Genomic DNA, 22773 nt, shown 5'->3' on the forward strand with positions numbered 1-22773 from the left:
TGGAATCCTGCACTACTGGGAGATATAATAGCTAAGTCGTCAGCATACATGATATGATTGATTAAGGTGTTCCCTATTATACACCCTGTTCTGCATTCTCTCAGCTGCCTTGACAGGTCATCCATGTACAGGCTAAATAGGCTTGGGGATAGAAGCCCACCCTGTCGCACCCCATTGCCTACTTTAAAGGGAGAGGATAATACATTACCCCATTTAACCTGCATAGCTTGCCTGTCGTACCAATATGCCAAAATACGTATTATGCATCTTGGGACACCCCTTTGCTCCAACTTAGTGAAGAGTTTATGATGGTTCACTCGATCGAACGCCTTAGAAGGATCAATAAAGCCCACCAGCATTGTTGACCCCTGCCCTCTGTACTTTTCCACAGCTTCTTTTAGTGCATAAATACACATATCCGTACTGTGCTTACTCTTAAAGCCAAATTGGTTATCAGTAGTGCAGATAAGGTCCCCAAGTTTGTAAATTAAGACCCTTTCTAACACTTTAGACAGTATGCTGGCCAGAGCAATAGGCCGATAATTGTCCATACTCCCTACCTTGCCAGCCTTGTCTTTAATAACTGGAACAAGGACAACGGTCAGCATAGAATCTGGAAGGATGCCGTGTGTCATCAACCCTGTAAGACATATGGATAGTAACACTGCTACCCTAGGGCTAGCTAGCTTCAGGTGCTCTGCAGTGATATTATCCAAACCACATGCTTTGCCATCAGCTAGCTGCTTTATAGCTTGGAAAATCTCAGAGGGGCAGATGTGTACCACCTCCTCCTCTATGTTACCTGTACAGTAAGGTTCACTTTTAATGCAGTTGAATAGAGCAGCATAATGCTGCCTCCATAGTTCTGTGATGTTTTCCCCACCGGATACCCCTTCAATGTTACATGGCAGTGGTGTTTTCCCCCTATTTATGTTTTTGACTTCTTTCCAAAAACCAATGACATTATTGTCAAGCAGTTCCCCAGCCATGAGGTCTGCTCTCAGGGCTTGCTCATGTTTACCCACATAACGCACTGCATATTTGTATCTTAAATTAGTTGCCTTTTTATGTTCTAAAACAGGCCCCTGCCTAGGTCTACCAGCCATAACCCAGGCCTTATGGGCCGCCTTAGCTTCTGCATGGGGGCCAGCAACATACCTGTTCCAGCCAGGCTTAATGTTCTTAGCTTTATTAAAATAAGTGAGAAGCGGTTTACTAGCCTCTACTAAGGCATACACAATACAGTTGTAAAACTCAGAGATCAACACAGTGATGAATGTTCTTACAATTAACATTGGTGCATAGAATAGCATGCATAGGCAGTTCTGTTTTACTCAAGAGTGCATCTGATCTTCCATAATACAAAGATACATCCTCTGAGGAAAGTTTAATCCAGTCAACCTTTTCCCTATTTCCGATATTGTCCTCCCTCAGAGTCTCAGGGAGGCTACCAGTGTCTAGTATGATCTCTATAGGGAAATGATCAGTTGTGGTTGCATCATAAAGTACTTTCATATGTTCCAGCGTGGCATGAGCATCCGCAGTGCATATCACATGATCAAGCCAACTTGTTGTCTTGTGGGCCTCACTATAGTAAGTGAAGCTATCCTCAGGTAAAAGCAACTGACTAGATAACACCAGCTTATTTTCATCACACATCCTTAGCATATGTTTAGCAAAAGGGGAAGAAATATCAGAAATATCTGCATTCATGTCTCCCATTACAAAAACAGTTGTGCAGCAGTTATCGGCAATAAAACAATTGATAAATGCCAGTTTCCAAACATATTCATCATCATTATGGCTAGACTCATACGGTGTATAGACATTCAAAATAATAAACTCCCTGTTGTGCATCCTGACCTGGAGCCCAATACACCAGTCAGTTTCCAGTCTGACGACATTAATTACGGAGTCAAGCTTTTTATGCCGGAGCGGGAGGGGGTAGCGCCATCTCTGCCTGCTGAGCGGGATCTGCCTTCCTCCATACCTGAGAGGTGTCTGCCCCAGCCGGGTCCACGGAGCAGCTCCTCTCCACCGCGGTCATCTGTCGGCTTACAGCATCAGTAGCTGCTGTCAGATTTTCGTACACTTCAGCCTGTGCCTCCATAGTCCTCCGCAACCCAGCGACCTCAGTGCTCAGTTGCTCTACTCTCCTGAGCAGGGCCGATGCGTCCATACTGCCAAAGCCAACAGGTGGTAGCTTGTCCAAACGGTGCGAGACAAACATAGGCATGTTTTCCCCAAACTCATTAAACAAGCTCAAGCATGCTTTCACGTTTTTAGCGTCCTTGTCTTTTCCCGTATGATTAATTTTGCGTTGCGTTGTTCTCGAGCACACTTCAAACAGGAAAGCCTTCGATTTTGCAATCCATTCCGATGGGAAATTGTTTGTAGCCAACAGCACAATCTCATTGTGGTCCAGAGTCCTCATTTTGTCTGAAATAAAGTTCAGGAACTCATCCACTACAACAGGGGTTCTCAACCTTTTGCAACCTGGGCCCCACCAAAGCTGGTTCATTGCAGTTGGGGGCCCCTCTTCTCGCCCCGCCCCAAACACACTCACCCGCAGTGACGCCACCCGACCTACAGCACCTTATATTGACCGATAGATAGATAGATAGATAGCCCTGAGCTAGATTATTATTATTATTATTAGTAGTAGTAGTAGTAGTAGTAGCAGCAGTAGTAGCATTATCCATTCCATAGAAATACATAGGCCTATTATCATTATTAGGCTATTGTTATAATTGGCAGTAGCACCACATTTCTAATCTGCTTTCGGGCATTATTATAATTATAATTATTATAATTATTATTATTATTATTATTATGGCCTATTATCATTACTAAGCTGTTGGCAGTAGTACAAGACTTATGTTCTTTCAGGCATTATTATTATTATTATTAGGCCTATTATTATTATTATTATTATTATTGCTGTTGTTGGTTGTTGATATTATTATTATTATTATTATTATGCTATTATTATTAATAGGCATCATTATTATTATTATGTGTTTTTATTAGGTATTTTGTTAGGCTTATCATTAGCTGGCTATTGATATCATTGGGAATTGGGACCAGGCGTGAATTTAGGTTTTACTTTTTACTGTGCCTTTGTGATCTGCATTTGCGTTAATGCGAGACCTGAGCCTGCTTTGCCTTACAAAGATCCTCGATTCTTGGCGAAATGTTTGACAAGCACAGTCTCAAGTCATCCTCAATTTGCGCACGATTGCGATATTTTGTTTTGAGCGCAGTCATTTTTGAAAATCCTGCCTCACACAAGTAGGTCGATGCGAATGGGATGAGCAGTTTCAAGGCTACGTCACACAGTTGCGGGTACTCCTGCATCAATGCTGCCCAGAATGTCGAAAGAGGGCATGAGGTGAAGACTGCCTTAAGTCTACTGTCACTCTTCAGCTCAATAAGCTGTTCCTGCATGTCAACTGGAAGTTCGTCAGCAGTACACACAAATGGATCTCGAACCCACGCAAAAGAGCGATAATCCTCTGTGAAGTATGCCGCAAACTGTTTTCTCATTACCGACAGGTGCTCTGACGCTGCTTGAAAGACAGATGAGAAATCGTGGGAAGTGCCTGCATTACTGATAAAGTCTGCAAGGCTTGGGAACATATCACAGTTCCCCCGACTGATGCGGCCACACACACAAGATTTTATGATAGATTGATGATAGATTTTATAATAGTATTGATTTGTATGTAATAGTCCAATGTCCTGCATTTTGACATGGGTAAATGTGTTGCATCTGCTTAGCTACTATAGCCTGTTAGCCCCAGATTTTTTTTTTCCTCCATACATGAAGCCTACTCGCGACCCCCCTGGAGTACCTCCGCGCCCCACTAGGGGGGCGCGCCCCCCTGGTTGAGAACCACTGCACTACAATCATCTTCCCACATTGAGTTTTATAAACTTTAAAAACTTCAGGTTTATCACCTAGACCAGCAGTGATTTCTCCTGACACACTGCCATCCGCCATCTTGGCTAATCAACAGTTACCTTTTTATTAATTCACTTATTAAAAGTCTAGTGTAGGCTAAAAAATGAAGTCAAAATTTATTATTAGTAGCATACTGTATTTGTGTAACCACATGTTATGTTCACTAGCACGTCCCTGCACCATAGCCTACGTGAACAAGCGGTAATAGGATCTTTATAATGATTTATATAATTATGTATTTATAATATGTTATATTTTTATATATTAAACAAAACTAACTAACTAAACTAACAAAAAACTAACTTTTTAGGTTAAATAGGCCCAGATGATACCGTATATGCATGATTATGACAGGAGGGGGCGTGGTATCACGATGGTGGCTCTCCATCGTGATGGATGACCACCATCGTCGATGGACGATGGCATCGTCTATCGGCACAGCCCTAGCGTGAAATATTGTTGCAAGTGGTATTTTGATGCAGTCATGTCAAAAAGGCAGTTGAATGCACGGTCTCATTCAAGGAGAAGGAAGACTTGCATGATGCTTGAACATAGATCGGTAAAATAGACCCTAGTAGGACTTGGTTTCGTGTATTTCGGTCTGTAGAGTTATGAGTTTGGCCGCTGTCCATGGTGTTTACGTTTCATGTGGCCACCGAGCCAAGTACCTTGACTTGCAGTGAATGTTTGTTTTCATGCCGCCAAGCTATTTTTATGTATTTTATTTTTTAAAAGGACTTGTCTGTAGGTGTGTGTGTTTTATGTTTACAACACATAGGTCTACATTATAGCGCATGCAGGCTTGTGTGGTTATCTCTGGCCATGCCCCTGCGTGAAAGTTACGCAGTATCACTGTCCTGTCTGTGGTAATAATCAGAACCGGCTCTGTAATGATAATGCGCGCGTTCTTCTCTCCCTCTGTGGTCGGATGTGTTGAGCGATGTGAGCGTGGGCCTTGCGCAGCTACGCTGAGCCAAACGTAACCTATCGTAGGCTTCTAGGCTAATTACGCACTTACACTGTAAATGCTTGACACGTATTGCAAATAAAATAAGAGTGTTTTCCTGGCCAATGGTAAAGGTAGGGTTGACAGGTAGCCTATGAGGGGCCTAGCCCCTGGGCCACGGGTGTTGATAAAGCGCCCCTGCGGACATGGAGGAGACCGAGGAAACTGTGGTGGACGACCCTGCAGAAAACGCAATTTCTTCCAGTAATGAAGTGCACCCCTGGCCTTACATACGTGATCACTTCAGCTTCGTAGAGAAAAGGGGTGACAGTTTCATTATGCAATGCAGATTATGTGTGCCCAAGAAGACAACCATTGCGGCATACAAAAATTCGACGTCTAATCTGCGCAAGCATGTTGAGGTAAGTATTGTCATTGGCATCATAATCACGGGCACAGATAGAGGGTGGGACGGGTGGGATTCGTCCCACCCAGATTTAAATTCACCTCGTTCGGTCCCCCCCCCCCCCACTTATAGGGAGGAAGAAACGTTTATGCTGTCTTTCTTTACATAAGGCAAACCTCACGGAAAAATCAAAAGACTAATTACCATTCGGTTTATTGAGGTGCACAGCAGTGTATACATAGTTGCAACAACTCACATAAAACAAAACAAAGACTGATATTCGGTTGGTTGAGCTGCGCAGACTGCACAGGTTGCGAGCTCGAGCTTGGTTGCTATGGTTACCCACAACAAGTTTGACAGGCATATCGGGGTTGGGGTTGGTTTGCTGGCAGCTTTGTCCCCCCCAGTTTTTTGTCCCCCCCCAGTTCAAAAAACGTATCTGCGCCCCTGATCATAATGTTTCCTTTCCATAGTAAAACCGACAATAGGCTGGTTATATTCCAAAAATAGTGGATGGCATTGCTAATGTTGAAGTAGCAACCTGTTGGTACTGTAACATAACGGTAACTAGTCTGTTATTCGGTTGGCTAATCATGCAAGCAAGTTAGCTCGCCAACCTGACGTGATCAGTCCTCCTACCATTCTACATCCAACAGGCCAGAGAGGAATACTAAGCAAAACAAATAATGTTTGAATTGAATTGTTCAATAACACACAGTGCACACAGGCAAGCTACGAGATTTCGGTGCAACATTTCACTTTCATATTTCGTGTACAATGCTTTGTGTGGTCAGGGCGATGTAAACGACATGATTGTGTGTATTGACCTTTTTTGTTTGTCTCAGTTTTAATGCAGCATTATCCTAAGCATTCAATTTGATACACTTCCTTTAAATAAAACATCTGGGTTGAGATGTACATATATCCTTGTTTCCTCTTCTTTTTCATTTTTGCACAACACAATGGAGGCAGAAAACACCCATTGTTAAAAGTAACGTTTTACTTTTACTCAAAGTACATTTTAAATGATCTACTTTTTACTTTTACTTGAGTAGATTTTTTGTCTGGTAACTTTACTTGTACTTAAGTAAAATTTCATCAGAGTAACAGTACTTGTACTTGAGTATAATATTTTAGTACTCTTTCCACCTCTGCTGTTAGGGCAAAAATAAAAAAAGTGGACACCAACTGGAACTGTTACACATTTGCCTGGAAGAGGAGCCAGGTTTATTTTGCACCACGTACAGTGAGGAGGAGGGTAAGAGAGGCAAAAAAAAAAATTCCAAGTATCCTGTTCGCGACGCGAGAGAGTGCACGAATTGAGCTCGTGCGTGTTTTGATGTTTTTCGTGGTTTCGCGTTAAAGAAGGAAATGGAGATCCTTTAGGACTGTCCAGCATTGGAAAATTGGGAAATCTACTCTTCCTCACATCAAAATTTGAAGGAGCGTCGTTTCCAGGGTGACTCCATAGTGATACAACAAAGGGTGAAGCCATTATTATCCAGCAATCAGCGAAGCTGAATCACCGCAGCGGGCTCCCTCAGTGGAGCCCCGCCGGTAGGTCTCCCTGAAATCCTACAGATTCTGTTCTTACAGGTTCTGCTGTTTCCTTGTGCCATTTTCTTCTTCCAGTTGTCTGCCGCACATTTTTGTTGTTTCAGTGCACCTCCCTCCCAATGACAATCCAAGATGACGAGCTTGTTTCTATGTCCACACTAAAAAATCTACTAGACAATCAAAAGGAAGTCTTCAACAGCATGCTTGAACTGCAACAGAAGAATTTCAGATCTTTTATGGAAACAACACTGGAATGCCACAGCAAAAGATTTGACAACCTCATACGCGAAGTCCAAGAAATCAAGGTCAGTCTGCAGTACTCGCAAAAAGACATTGAAGACATCCACACTAATTCTCACCAACAGGAGCAGAGAATCAAAGAGATTGAATCAAAGATATTGCAACTGAAAGCTGACATAACCTCAAATCACAACAAAACAGACTATCTGGAAAACCAGACACGGCGTAACATTTTGATAGATGGCATAACTGATGTTAAGGAAGAATCATGGGAAGAGTGTGAACAAAAGGTAAGAAGCCTCCTGAAAGACAAACTGCAGCTAGATCCAAAGAAGATCGAAATCGAACGGGTTCACAGAAATGGACGCTTCCAGCCTGATGCACGCCCACGGTCAATTGTAGCCAAGTTACTGTGGTTCAAGGATAAAGAAGCCATCCTCCAACGTGCGAAGTACCTTAGGGGCAGTCACATTAATTAACGAAGACTTGTCTGAGGCAGTTAAACAGAGAAGAGAGGAATTCATCCCAGAAATGAAGGCTGCCAGGGAGAGGGGCAACGTCGCCTACCTGCGCTACGATCGTCTTCTCGTGCATCCCCCAAGACTGACAACTAGAAGTACTTCCCAGAGGCATTCCAACAAGGAAGGAACGGATACCGGACATCGCAGACACGACCCCAGATCCTCCAGGACAGAAGCTGGTGCTTCCACCCCTGACATCTGAGACTCCTGAATTGTTTTGAGTCAATCCCAGACTGCGTTCCATGAACAACAATCTGTTAAGTAAACCAGACATGACCACTACTTCCGATCATTCCTCAGTTAGGGCACTTGATCCTCTTAACATAAATTCTCTCATTTTTAACCCATTTGATGTAAATGATGATTGTAATGCGACACCCATTTTTGATCTAGATCCAGACACCAACATACTTTTAACCATTTTTGTGCTTCTAATACTATCTCACAGTATCATTCTGAAGACTCTTTCAAGAAATTATCAAACTCAAGCAAAAGGAGACTCCCTGTCTATGATCCACATTAACATTCGTAGTCGTCCGTGTCACTTTGAGGAACTCAACAACTACCTCCACTCCTTACAATTTAAGTTCTCAGTTATCACTTTGACAGAAACATGGTTAACAGGAGATACCATCCAAAATTTTGATATACCGGGTTACAGTAGTATTCACCGTGTTAGGCTAGATAGGATGGGAGGGGGAGTTACATTGTATATAAAGACTGGGTTGAAATATGTGGAGAGAAACGATCTTGACTTCCAAAATGACGAAACGGGCACTCAGAGTATCTTTATTGTATCTAACCTATCTTTATTGAACTGATGAGCATATCCAAAAAAGATAAAAACATAGTTATAGGATGTATCTATAGACCGCCTAACACAATCATTCATGACTTTGATGAACAACTGACATAAAGCATGAGTAAGGTCAATGGAAAAAACAAGCCTTGCTACATATTCGGAGACTTCAATATAGATCTCATAAAAAGTTCTAATTCCCTCACTGCAGATCATATAAATAACCTATTTTCTTCTTCGCTTGTTCCACTAGTATGTAGACCAACAAGGGTAACCAACAAATCTGCAACACTAATAGATAACATCTATACAAATTCCTGAAATAGTGACTATAAAGTAGGTGTTCTGGTTACAGATATTTCCGACCATTTTCCTATATTTATAATAACCGGGATACACATACCGACAAGTTAATAACAGAAACACAGAAATTTAAAGAACTGCTGTCTGACGTATCATGGACCAGAGTATTAGAGGAACCTGACACTGAGACAGCATTTAATTTATTCCTTAATATTGTAGGAACCATATATGATAAAAGCTTTCCTCTTAAGATGGCTAAAAGCCCCAACCAAAGTTACAAAAAACCATGGCTAAGCAAAGGATTACTCAAATCAATAAACAGGAAACAACAACTATATAAAAAGATACCTAAAAATTCCAACGCCTTTGATCCAACACCAATATAAAAATATTGAAACAAACTCGATCACATGTTGAGAACTGCAAAGAAGAAATATTTTCACAAGAGGTTTACGGAAGCAAGTCTTGATATAAAGCAAACATGGGGAGTTATTAATGAAGTACTAAATCGTAAAAAAAAAAAAGTGACAAACACGGGCCCACAAGAAATAAAAATCAGATAAAAATCATCAATGACAATGTTGAAATGTGTAACGAGTTTAACAAATTCTTTTTTGATATTGGTACTAATCTAGCAAATAAAATTTCAAGAATGCAAAAAGATCTCATAAGCTACGTTAAGGCCTCTAGAAATTGTTCCCTGTCACTTTTTGAACCACCTTCGAACACAGAAGTAGAGGACATGGTTTTAAATTTAAAAGACTCTGCCGCTGGATATGATGAAATTAAATCTAAAGCCCTAAAGATGGCCCTTCCCCACATCCTCATTCCTCTCACCCATATTCTTACATTGTCTTTACAAAGTGGAGAGGTTCCCACTGGGACAAAAACTGCTAAAGTAATCCCTATCTTCAAAGGTGGAGACCCAACATCATTTAACAACTACCGACCAATCTCGGTCTTGCCCAGTATGTCAAAACTGTATGAAAAGCTTGTCTATAATCGACTGATTAAATCTCAACACTAATATCCTATACAAACACCAATACGGTTTCCGCAAGGGTGTATCCACTTCTCTTGCCCTAATGCAACTAGTAGACAGAATATCTACAGCCATTGACAAAAATGAATATACAATAGGAATATTTTTAGATTTATCAAAAGCTTTTGATATAGTAAGCCATACCATACTCCTTTGGAAATTAGCTGCTTATGAAATTACCTGAATAATAGAAAACAATATGTGACTCTGAACGGAACCAAATCAACCTACAAAGAAATTCAATGTGGAGTACCACAGGGGTCAATTTTGGGTCCTCTACTATTCTTGATCTACGTCAATGATCTAGCAGAAGCCTCCTCAATACTGTATTTTATACTGTTTGCCAATGACACCAACATATTCCTCTCTCACAAAAACTTTGATTCTCTGATACAACTGGCTAATCAAGAATTGAGTAAAGTAGCTACATGGTTTAAAGCAAATAAATTATCAATGAATAATAAAAAGACAAATTTCCTTATTTTCTGTAGCAGAAATAAAAGTTATGATATTAATAAGGCCACAATATTCTTAAAGAATGTTTCTATTACGCAAGAGAGACAGACTAAATTTTTTGGGGTAGTAATAGATAACAAATTAAATTGGAAAGCCCATGTCTCTGCCATAAGTAAAAGAGTTGCTAAAACAATTGGTGTTATTGGGAAAATCAAATACGTTATCCCTCAAAAGACTCTTATAACTATATACAGCAGCCTCATTTACCCATACTTGACTTAATATAACATTGTTTGGGGATGCGCCTACCGTACAACTCTACACCCTCTTATAACCCTCCAAAAGAAATTCGTAAGAATAGCAACTGCTTCTGACTTTCGATCACACTCTGCTCCCTTGTTTCAAAAATTAAAAATACTAAATATCCATATCATCAATAAATTACAAATTAGTATCTTCACATTTAACTTCCTGGCAAACAATCTCCCCGATATATTTGACAATTTCTTAAATCCTAATTCACTTGTACATAATTATTATTCCCGACAAAGGAATCAGCTCCATATTCCTCTCTTCTGCACATCATTAGCACAGTCCTCCATAAAATATAAATGTGTCACAATATGGAACAGTCTTCAGACAAATATACTAACAATTTCCTCTTTTCTGATGTTTAAAAGTGCCCTGAAAAGCCATCTCATAAGCCATCATAGTCCCTTGTATTAGCCTCATATGATCAGTTCTTATTTTGATTTATATCATTAAGTATTTAATTATCCTTATTGTATTGTTATCACTCTATGTATTATATTACTTGTATTTTTCATTTGTAGTCACGATTATTGGTAATTAAGACTATAATCAATTTTAAATAAGTATAGAGGAGGAGGGCCTAGTATAAGCGATAAACGCTTTTTCCCTCCTCCTGCACTTGTTTTTTTATTGTATTATGTTCTTTTTTGTTGTGAAAATGAATATCACTGTTGGTGAATTACAAGAAAAAGTAAAATCTTGGCATTTCCAAGTCTCCAAAACCACCATCAGACTCCACCTCCATGCTAACAGATTATTTGAAAGGTTCCAGAAAAAAAATAATTTTCTGCCAGTTAACCACAAATGTAAGCACCTGAAGTTTGCGAAACGCTACAGCAACTTTGGAACCATGTTCTCTGGTCTGATGGAGCACAAATGGAGCTCCCCCTCCAAGAAACACTCGCGGTGGGTTTGGTGTAAAAAGAAGGATGGCTATAATGAAAATCCGATTACAACTGTAAAATGTGGAGGAAGTTCTTTGATGTTTTGGGGCTGATTTTCCTCCAAACACCCCAGAAACCTTGTTCGGGTCCATGACATCATGGACTCCATGAAATACCAGGACATTTTAAATTGGAATCTGGCTCCTCTGCCAGGAAAATAAAACCGGGTCGTCATTGGATCTTCCAGCAGGACAATGATCCAATGTCTACATCAACACTAAAATGATTCACTGAGCACAGAAGCTCACAGAGGTTGTACAATGTATTTACGCAAGTGCAGGTGTGTTTTTTGTGGAAAATTATTATTTTTTTGATGAAGGATTTGTTTTTCTCTGAATCAATCAATCAATCAACCTTTATTTGTCCCCCAATGGGGCAATTCGTTTCACAACAGTGGGGAGCACCAAACATACTATAAAAGCACAAAAAACACATAACAAATAAATACATAAATAGGCCATATCATGAATAATGAAAGAGAGCTATCTGTTCCTCTTAGAATTAAGAAGAGAAATGGCAGCAGGAACAAAGGAGTGTTTAAATCTGTTTGTTTTGACCAGGGGAAATCTAAGTAATGTACCAGATGGTAGAAATTGAAACTGTTCATGTAAAGGGTGTGAGTAGTCAGACAAGATAGCATTTGCTTTCCTAAGAAGCTGTTTGTTGTAAAGATCTTGTAAGGTTTCTTGTGCAGACCCAATTACTTTACTACTAATACTGACAACCTTATTCAATAGGCTTCTCTCTTTCACCTTCAAGGATTGGAACCAGCAAGTAAAAGAAAACGTAATCACAGACTCTATAAAAGAACGATAAAACATACTCAACAGTGCAGGATCCACTTGAAATTTAACTAATTTTCTAAGACAATACAGACGCTGTTGACTCTTCTTATAGATTAAGTCAGTATTATTCTGAAAAGTCAGCTTATTATCAAGACACATACCTAAGTATTTATAAGATTCAACAAGACCAACTTCCTGACCTTCTATCACTATAGCATCTGGAGTGGGCTGCACACGCCTAAAATCTATACACATATCCGTTGTCTTTAGAACATTCAAAACTAAAAATGAATCCTTACACCAATTTAGAAAATAATCAACCACAGGACCGTGCAAGGATTCAGTACTATTTAACAGGCTAACTATGACTGTGTCGTCTGCAAACTTCAATATATGACGATTTTCGAAGTTACTACGACAATCATTTGTGTATAATATATATAACAAAGGAGAAAGAACACACCCTTGGGGTGATCCTGTAGATGTTACAGATATTTCAGACAATTTACCATTCACTCTGACTCTTTGAGTTCTACATGTTAGAATGCATTGATTTCAATTAAAGGTTAAATTTCTCTTTTTTTCGCCAGTGTGATATTTTTGGATTTTTTTCTGAATCATTTTCACTAATCTTTACCAGGGGAGCCAATAATCATGGAGGGCACTGTATATTAATTTATATTGAGACAATTTGCCCTCCAGAAAATCTCCCTGTCCTGCCCTGTTACTGAGAGCTGGAGCCAGGCCTGGGTACAAATTACTACAGTGCAGTTATTCACAGGAAGTATTAAGTTAGATACAGCAAGCTGAACGCAAGGCACAAGAAGACAAAAAAAAAAAATCAGTTTTCAAATATAATGTACTTGAATGGTCATTTGAATATTTTTTTTCTCCTGCGTGTTCGTCACAACCCATTCAGTTTGTCAATTCTACAATCTGAATGAATGAAGAAATAAATTTTTTCTCAATCACTTAAAAATGGATAAACTAGTCCCAAGAGGAAAATGTTATGAATTGCTGTTCCATTCAGGTTAAAGTGTCTCTTAATAACACTGTCTCAAAAAACAAAACAATAATAAATGACATTTTTTGTTCAAAAACAAATTTTTGAAGAATTGAATTACTAAACTGAAATTTAAAAAGAAACCATCAAAACTGTCGAGTTTGTAAAGTTATTTCTTACCTGTGCTTGACTGGAAAGGTGTTCTGCTGCGTGTGTGTGTGTGTGTGTCTGTCTCTCTGTCTGGTGTCTGCTGTGTTCCGTCTTCCCTGGAACTCAGACTAAGCTTTCTTTTCAAACACGTCTTTGTTCAGTCTCTTCCTACTTTTTTCTGTGCTGCTTTCCATGAAATCCAAAATGCAAATTAACTAAAATACACAGTTCTGCAGTAGATGTGTGTATTACAGGCTACAAAAAGATGATTCACCTTATAACCACCAATACATTATTCTTTTCCTCAATAGTCTGAATTATGTCTGTTAAAACTTGTGTGAATGAACTCACATTAGAGCATGAAATGTATTTTTAGAGCTTTTAAGTCTCTCTGCATTGCACAATATCTCAAACATGCTTTCATTGAGACTCAGTGAGAGTTTTTCAGCTGGAAACAACAAAGTGTGCATTAAAGCTCAAGGTTTTTCTTGTGGATGCAGTATGACATCCAACCCAAACTTCCTTCCAAACTTTACTTCATGTCACAGGTTGATTTTCATATGAGGCCTTAAATTTTCCACAGCAGGAAAGAGAAGGATTCAGACATCAACTAAATTTGTCATATCTTGCGAAATCATTGTCCATAAGTGTTCGTCCCCACTGCTGTAAAACAGAAAGTTCATGTTTACATAACATGTGCAGGAAACACCCCTGCCAACACACCCATGTGGGTCCCACATGGGTTGAATGTGGGCTGCCCAGCTGGGCTCCAGTCGGTTTTGGCCAAGGGTTATGCGGTGGCCCCATGTGGGCAAGCCCAGTTGGGCTAAAAGTGGGTTTCATATGGGCCCTAGCTAAAACCTACTTGGGCAACCCAAGTTTCTCCCATCTGGGTCCCACACGACACACCCATGTGGGTCCCACATGGGTTGAATGTGGGCTGCCCAGCTGGGCTCCAGTCGGTTTTGGCCAAGGGTTATGCGGTGGCCCCATGTGGGCAAGCCCAGTTGGGCTAAAAGTGGGTTTCATATGGGCCCTAGCTAAAACCTACTTGGGCAACCCAAGTTTCTCCCATCTGGGTCCCACACGACACACCCATGTGGGTCCCACATGGGTTGAATGTGGGCTGCCCAGCTGGGCTCCAGTCGGTTTTGGCCAAGGGTTATGCGGTGGCCCCATGTGGGCAAGCCCAGTTGGGCTAAAAGTGGGTTTCATATGGGCCCTAGCTAAAACCTACTTGGGCAACCCAAGTTTCTCCCATCTGGGTCCCACACGACACACCCATGTGGGTCCCACATGGGTTGAATGTGGGCTGCCCAGCTGGGCTCCAGTCGGTTTTGGCCAAGGGTTATGCGGTGGCCCCATGTGGGCAAGCCCAGTTGGGCTAAAAGTGGGTTTCATATGGGCCCTAGCTAAAACCTACTTGGGCAACCCAGGTTTCTCCCATCTGGGTCCCACACGACACACCCATGTGGGTCCCACATGGGTTGAATGTGGGCTGCCCAGCTGGGCTCCAGTCAGTTTTGGCCAAGGGTTATGCGGTGGCCCCATGTGGGCAAGCCCAGTTGGGCTAAAAGTGGGTTTCATATGGGCCCTAGCTAAAACCTACTTGGGCAACCCAGGTTTCTCCCATCTGGGTCCCACACGACACACCCATGTGGGTCCCACATGGGTTGAATGTGGGCTGCCCAGCTGGGCTCCAGTCGGTTTTGGCCAAGGGTTATGCGGTGGCCCCATGTGGGCAAGCCCAGTTGGGCTAAAAGTGGGTTTCATATGGGCCCTAGCTAAAACCTACTTGGGCAACCCAGGTTTCTCCCATCTGGGTCCCACATGGGTTGAATGTGGGCTGCCCAGCTGGGTTCCAGTCGGTTTTGGCCAAGGGTTATGCGGTGGCCCCATGTGGGCAAGCCCAGTTGGGCTAAAAGTGGGTTTCATATGGGCCCTAGCTAAAACCTACTTGGGCAACCCAGGTTTCTCCCATCTGGGTCCCACACGGAGTTGTCCCATGCGGGCTCATTATGGGTCCCTTATTTTACCCTTTCAGGTATTGTGTGGGCCTATTACAGTCAGCCCATAGTACAGTTCTTTACACAAACAGCAATAACAAATACATTTACTTCAACTGCTAACAACTCTACATGTTTTGCGTGCCAATATCTTAAAAACTGAAACATAACACTGACTCTTGAGAATGTGGTTAACACAAGCTTTAATTTTAAAAAAGAAAGAAAAAGTACAGTCGGAGGAGCTGTTAATGCAGACTCCCACTCCTGGCTCCCTGCCAAAAAGGTGGGCCGATAAAAGGTGTGTGTGTGTGTGTGTGTATGTATGTGTGTGTGTGTGTATGTGTGTGCGCGCGCGCGTGTATCTGCATGTTTGCATGTGTGTCTGCATTTATGTGTGTGTGGTGTGTGTGCACGCATGTATGCGTGAAAGAAAAAAAAAAAGAAAAATTACATTTCTGGAGGAGCTGCTACTCTGGCCTGACGGGCCTGTCTATTCCCCCCCCCGTCCCTAGCCCCAATGAGCCATTTGGAGACTGCCTTCTCCGCATCCTTCCTTGTGATGGTACGAGTCATCGTGTTCTTCTTCAAGGCTCCTGCAAGACACAAATATAGCAGTGACTTACATCATGTGACAACTCTCAGCCAAATATCGCGTTTCATGTCTGCATATTAAATGGTAGGGGGTGTGTCATTCAGTTAAATAAAAATAAAACAAGAACCGTCGACTTCTTAACTACCCCAGACATGACCTATGCCCACCCTTACACACCTGTAGTTGCATGATTGGTATTCTCTATATTTGTAATACTGTATTGTCCACCTACCATAAACGACTTCAAACAGCTTGAGGGGCTTGAAGCCCCTCTTGCCATTTCTTCCCAAGAAGTTGAACCCTCTTGAAAACTTGTGTTCAAGGAGGAAGGCCATCATACGGCGGGTGGCCCCGTCAACAGTGGCTCCTCCAATGTCAGCCACAGCTGCAATCTGAGGGGTAACAAACACAATACAAGGCACTAGGCAGGTTAATCTATATTGCTCACTGGAGTAAACCTCTCAATATGGAAGCACTGCCAGATACATGGATACGAGCACACTTTAGAAGTTTCATATAAAATTCACTGTTAGCGAGTTGCGTTTCATTAAGCTAGACCTGGGGCCACCAATTCAAAGCAGTCTGTATTGATACTCAGAAAACTTAATGTTTACAATGCGAAGAGCCCCCACAAAGCGATTTTTTTGATGCAAGTTATAATCATGCCGCCAGCCAGCAAAGCCACCACGAGCAACCGAATCGTTGTTCAAGTTACAACATCCAGTCATGAATTTTAACTCTTGACTAACATGATCTTGATGAATGGAAAGCTCCACAAACATGTTCAAACATTGTATTGTTCAAAAGTTGTATTGAAACCAGTCCATACAATTTCGTATCTTCATCTAATTTATTTCATTTCATTTCATCAAGGCCAGGGCTATTCAATTAGAATTTCATTCGGGCCACATTTTGAAACCAAGAACTTATGCTGGGCCGCACATGTTCAGTGGTCACTAACAACTGGCAATAGCAATTTTCAACCAGTAAAAACTATCTAAATATTATCTTAACATTGAATGTTCAATGTAGCCTTAAAAGACAAGCCAGAGAATCACAACACAAGATCATTTGTTGTCCTGCAATATCAAAGCTGTTGCTACATTACTGCAGTAAACTGCAGGGGGAAAAAAACTATCATACATTGTGCAATGCAATTCGTGCATTGTTCTTTATTGCAGTATTTTGGACAGAATACATCCCAGTATTGCAAGTTCAATAACTTTACTGTTATCTGACCCCACAAATTTACCAAACAGAAATTATCTGTCCTCTTAAGTGAATATGTGGTTGTGATAAAACACCACCAGGGGAAAAATCGCGGGAGGAAGATGTGTACAGCAGGCTACAGAGGATTTTTGCAGTAGCATAGGCCTACATAACTGCAAGCGATCTTGAAATAATTAATTGATTAGTGACCGGGCGCATCGGAACTTGATATGGAACATTAACGTTACGTGCATTCTGAGTGACCAACTGTAACCTTTAGCCATATGAACACTACTGCAGACACACCCCATCCTTTTTGAAGGACCTTTGAAGTGAGTTGTCAAGTCTGTGAAGCTGCGTTCACGAATTTATTTTTTTTACCGGACTCTAGCTTACTACAAGCGTGGATGTGCCCATTGTCTCGTCAACGTGATCACAAAGCCAGGCTGGTCTCGTAACTGTATTTCCCTCCCAACTTGACGCTCACACTTCTTTCGTTCACGTGTATGATATGGACATTCCACAAACACATCTCAAATGCTCACGCTTATTGTGCAATGGTCATCATTGGCATGTCGTTTTGATCGACTTTGGAGGTTTAATTTCTTTACCCATAAAGTAGTCCTACGAAACTGCTAGATGCCGCCTCCGTGTTTAATCTTTGAAGTCGGTTGTCAAATCTGTGTATCTCCGTTGTCCGACACCCCATAAATAATTTTCCAGTGGACTCTTCCACAGCAACCATGGACGTGGTGCTAGCTCAGTCTCATTATTGAAGATGGGAGATTGTTTGCATAGTCAACATTTGTTTATGGACTGATTTCAGACACATCACAAACGCACGCACCTTGTACTACAGTGCTGCTTTGGCATGACGCGAGACGCTTGTTACTGCACATCGCAACGCCCGACACTCTTCCAACGACATTGATTGAAAAGATTTGTTTAAGAATGCAAATAAGCATATTAAGAATGTAAAACGGATTGGAAATTAGAGAGGGAGGCAAACTAACTAGTGTAAGCGAGAGTTTAAAATGTACCGTAAAATACCAAATAATAGCCCGGGCGATTATTTGTCTCAATCACGTAAGAGACCCGGCGCGTATTAGAGACTAGGCGGCTATTTGGAACAGGCGATTAATTCCTTCTTCACAAATACCTTCCCCAAAATCTACCTCAAAACGGGGAAAAAAATCATTCTCAGATAGGCCTACTTTTAACCAGTATAACTTGCAGTTTGTTTAGAGTTAGATTACAGATAGCACGGTGCCGACTTCGGGGAATTTTGAAGACGCAGAATGCATCTTCGCATGGCACAGTCGGGGTGGATAAAGGATAAATCACACACCTTTTCCTGTTAATGACTAGTTTAGCGCATGCTTTACAAAATAATCAAGAAACCACACCATTGTCTGTGCGCAGCACTGTGATTTAATTACTCTGCAAAGTTATGGTCACTTGCTATCACCCTCACCCATGCAGCCTCCACCCTTTGCGCTTCGCGATGTCTGTCAATCTGAAATTGCATGGAGGGCGCGACGTTGAAGCAACATAATTAGGGTGCGAAGTGTCAAACCAAAGGGTTTTTTCTTATGCTGAAAAATAAGTGACCTGCAGTGGCTGCATACTGTCATCTTGCATCACGTTTCTCTCCAAGACGTCTCCCTATTTGGCCGATATGAGCCTATTCCCCGAGTGAGTTGGTACGGTGGCTCGACCCCGTAGAAAACTTAAAGTTCGGATGAAAGTTAGTTGAATAGGTTACTGACTTGTAGGCCTACATGTTGCCTGCCTGACGCGTGCTTCTGCCCAACTTGCACGACAGATTACTTGTTGAAAAGGCCCCTTGGATTAGATTGGCCGCGAGCAGACTGAAATGCATGTTAGAACGCTCTCACCTTTTTTGTAAAGCGTCTTCCAGATCCGAATGGGTAAGGGCAAGTGAAATGGTATAAGGTCTTTAATAAAACTCAGTGTGTGCTTTGATGCATGCATTCGGCAATTTAGGTCGTTTAACAGAAGCAGCAGTCCAACCTTGGAAACCCGCAGTCCTCAATGTCACCACACACGCTGGCTTTCGTTGGGTATACCCAAAGGGGTGGCTAAGACATCTGTCAAAAGTTACGGAGTTGCATTCCTCAAGAAATATTACGGTAGACCAAGATTATAACATTGAAATGGCATGTTTATTATCACGTAACAAAATGTTGTAAACAGTATTATAGAAATAATTTAATTCATTCATTCATTCATTCATGTTGTTTCGGTAGAAAACTATGCAATGCAAAATCGTTTAAACACCAGAAAACCAGAAAAGTGCTGGGCCTCAGGATTCTAGATAGAACGTTCGGACGCTTTTTTTTTTTTTAGACCCCGGCGAGTATTCGGAACCGGCCTTTATTTGTCACAACACACGCGTACACCCGGCCGTTAAAGGGAACTCGGCGGTTAATTGGAACTCCGCTATTATTTGGTATTTTACGGGTATGTTTGTTCTGGAGACTCGCGAATGCTGTTAAATTTTTGAAGCGGGCCGCCAATTGAATAGGCCTGATCTAGGCCAAAGTGTAATATGTTAACACTTTTTTTTTACATCACCATAAGTAAACTTTCCTCGAAGAAAAAAAAAAATATATAAAAAGTATTTAACCTCAGTTTTCCAGGTTTGCGCTGCGCATATAGTGCCTGATTCGTCCCCCCCCGAACCCCTCCCCTCGCGCTTGTGTGAGTCTCACAAACCCAGTTGCTCCACCACCACTGGCAGTAGCCACAGCCACTTTACGTATGTCCTGCTACTTCCTTAAAAGTTTTCTGCAGTCGCTACGTGGTTATTATGGACAGGGAAAGCCGTGTGGATAAAGTTCATGTCATACGAATGTAAGCTGCAGTATGCTATTGGTGTAGCCATTTTTAAAACAATTGGGCTTTTGCATGTTAAATAACAGCCGTTCATAGGCTACAGGAAGCAACAGATAGATTCAGTTCACATACAGTACATTTAAAATACATACCAGTTCTGCCATGAAGGTGGGGTCTTGCAGTTTCTACTCCATGGACATTAGATCAGTAATTGTCTTTAGGGGGAAACCTTCAGGAGTGGTGCGAATTAGGTCAGGCATGTTTTGACGATTTTGCACGAGGGCCTGGAGAATTCTCCCATGTTCCACTTGAGTGTCTTTCAGGTCCTCCAGTAGTCTCAAAATACGCCGAAACATGCCATCCCGAATATTTTGTCTTGGGATGAAAGACTCGGCAGCTGCAGGCGTCTCTGCAGGCGTTCGCAGAGCCCCGGGTGGAGGAGGAAGAGGTGGAGGCGTTCGCAGAGCCCCGGGTGGAGGAGGAAGAGGTGGAGGCGTTCGCAGAGCCCCGGGTGGAGGAGGAAGAGGTGGAGGCGTTCGCAGAGCCCCGGGTGGAGGAGGAAGAGGTGGAGGCGTTCGCAGAGCCCCAGGTGGAGGAGGAAGAGGTGGAGGCATTCGCAGAGCCCCGGGTGGAGGAGGCGTTCGCAGAGCCCCGGGTGGAGGAGGAAGAGGTGGAGGCGTTCGCAGAGCCCCGGGTGGAGGAGGAAGAGGTGGAGGCGTTCGCAGAGCCCCGGGTGGAGGAGGAAGAGGTGGAGGCGTTCGCAGAGCCCCGGGTGGAGGAGGAAGAGGTGGAGGCATTCGCAGAGCCCCGGGTGGAGGAGGAAGAGGTGGAGGCATTCGCAGAGCCCCGGGTGGAGGAGGAAGAGGTGGAGGCGTTCGCAGAGCCCCGGGTGGAGGAGGAAGAGGTGGAGGCATTCGCAGAGCCCCGGGTGGAGGAGGAAGAGGATGGATGTCATCATTCTCCTCATCTTCGCTGGACATGACAACTGGCCTAAACATATATTATAATCAAGCACAATCAATAAGTTAGAGCATTTCAGTTAAACTGTAACTACTTCAACTAAAGCATTAGCTTATATTTATAAAGGAATTCACTAAGTCAGGCATCCGGGCATTTCTCATGTTTGCACCAAAATCAGGCGCCCACCATACTCATTTGGGGGAACCACAGGAGAATCGTAGGTTAGGTGTCTTATTTGAAAGCAATTTGAATAGTGTTATGTTAAATTATGTGAAGTGGTAATGAATGAACATGAAGGTAAGTTGTTGGGACATGGTAAGAAGTGACATCTACAAAAATTAGGACTTGATTGGCATTGAAAAATCACTGCATGTGCCGTTTATGTCCCCATTGGCGGGAGGCAGCAATACTACATACTACTCATGTTTTGGGAGGCAGCAATATTACAATTTGCGAACTGTTTGATGACATTAAGCTAAATTAATCATCATGTTCCTCCCATAGGGCCTTAATGTAAATATCTTCCCAATTTCAATATACAGTGGATATTGAAAGTCTACACACTCCTGTTGAAATGCCAGGTTTTTATGTAAAAAAAAAAAAATGACAGAATGACAAATAATTTCACAACTTGTTCCATCTTTACTATAAATTATTACCTGTACAATGCAATTGAAAAACAAACGCAAAGCTTTAAAGGAAAAATGTAGAAAATAAAAAACTTAAATAAACATGGTTGCATAAACATGCAAACTGTCAAACTAATACATTGTTTTAGCACCTTTGGCTTTTATTACAGCACTCAGACTTTTTGGGTAGGAGTCTATCGGCATGGCACATGTTGATTTGGCAAAATTTGTCAATTTCTTTTGGCAAAAGTACTCCAAATCTGATGGGTTGATGGGATCTAGGTCTGAACTCTGGCTGGGCCATTCCAAAACTTCAATTTCATTCTGGTGAAACCTATTCTTTTGTTGATTTAGGAATGTGTGTAGGGTACTTGTCATCTGAAGGATTAAGTTTTTCTTCATATTCAACTTTCTAACAGGGCCGAAGGTTTTGCGGCAATACTGACTGTAATTTGGACCTGTTCATAATTCTCTCCTCCCTGACTAAGGCCCCAGTTCCAGCTGAATAAAACAGTACAAAAGCATGATGCTGCCACTACCATACTTCACTGTAGGTATGGTGTTATTTGGGTGGTGTTTTGGCCAAATATTCTTTTGGAATTATATCCAAAATGTTCACCCTTGGTGGAGTACATTTTGCAAAAAGACATCTTTAATGTCCCAAAAGCATATGGGAAAATGTGCTATGGTCTGATGAAACCAAGGTTGAACATTTTGGACATAATTTCAAAAGGTATGTTTGGTGCAAAAACAACACTGTACATCACCCAAATAACCCCATGCCTAGAGTGAAGCATGGTGGTGGAAACATCATGCTTTGTGACTGTTTTTCTTTAGCTGGAACTGGGGCCTTAGTCAGGGAGGAGGGAATTATGGACAGCTCCACATTGGCAGTGGCACAAAACCTTCGTCTCCCTGTTATAATGTTGAAGATGAAGAAGAACTTAACCTTTCAGAACAACAATTACACACGAACACACACCTAAAATCAACAAAAGAATGGCCTCACCACAATAAGATTGAGGTTTTGGAATAGCCCAGACAGAGTTCAGACCTGAATCCCATTGAACATCTGTCAGGTAATGTGAAG

General features: G+C 41.8%; 1 protein-coding gene across 1 annotated transcript in view; it reads right to left on the minus strand.

Annotated features, from left to right (window-relative positions):
• Positions 1 to 13578, minus strand: part of LOC132881981 (macrophage mannose receptor 1-like) — a 37249-nt gene extending 23671 nt beyond the window's left edge. The window contains exon 1 of the mRNA XM_060915116.1: positions 13459 to 13578. The gene's annotated coding sequence lies outside the window, so the exon portion shown is untranslated. The remainder of the gene's footprint in view (positions 1 to 13458) is intronic.
• Positions 13579 to 22773: the final 9195 nt, after the last annotated feature.

Source organism: Neoarius graeffei, chromosome 1 (assembly GCF_027579695.1).
Source record: "Neoarius graeffei isolate fNeoGra1 chromosome 1, fNeoGra1.pri, whole genome shotgun sequence".
Lineage (NCBI taxonomy): Eukaryota > Metazoa > Chordata > Actinopteri > Siluriformes > Ariidae > Neoarius > Neoarius graeffei.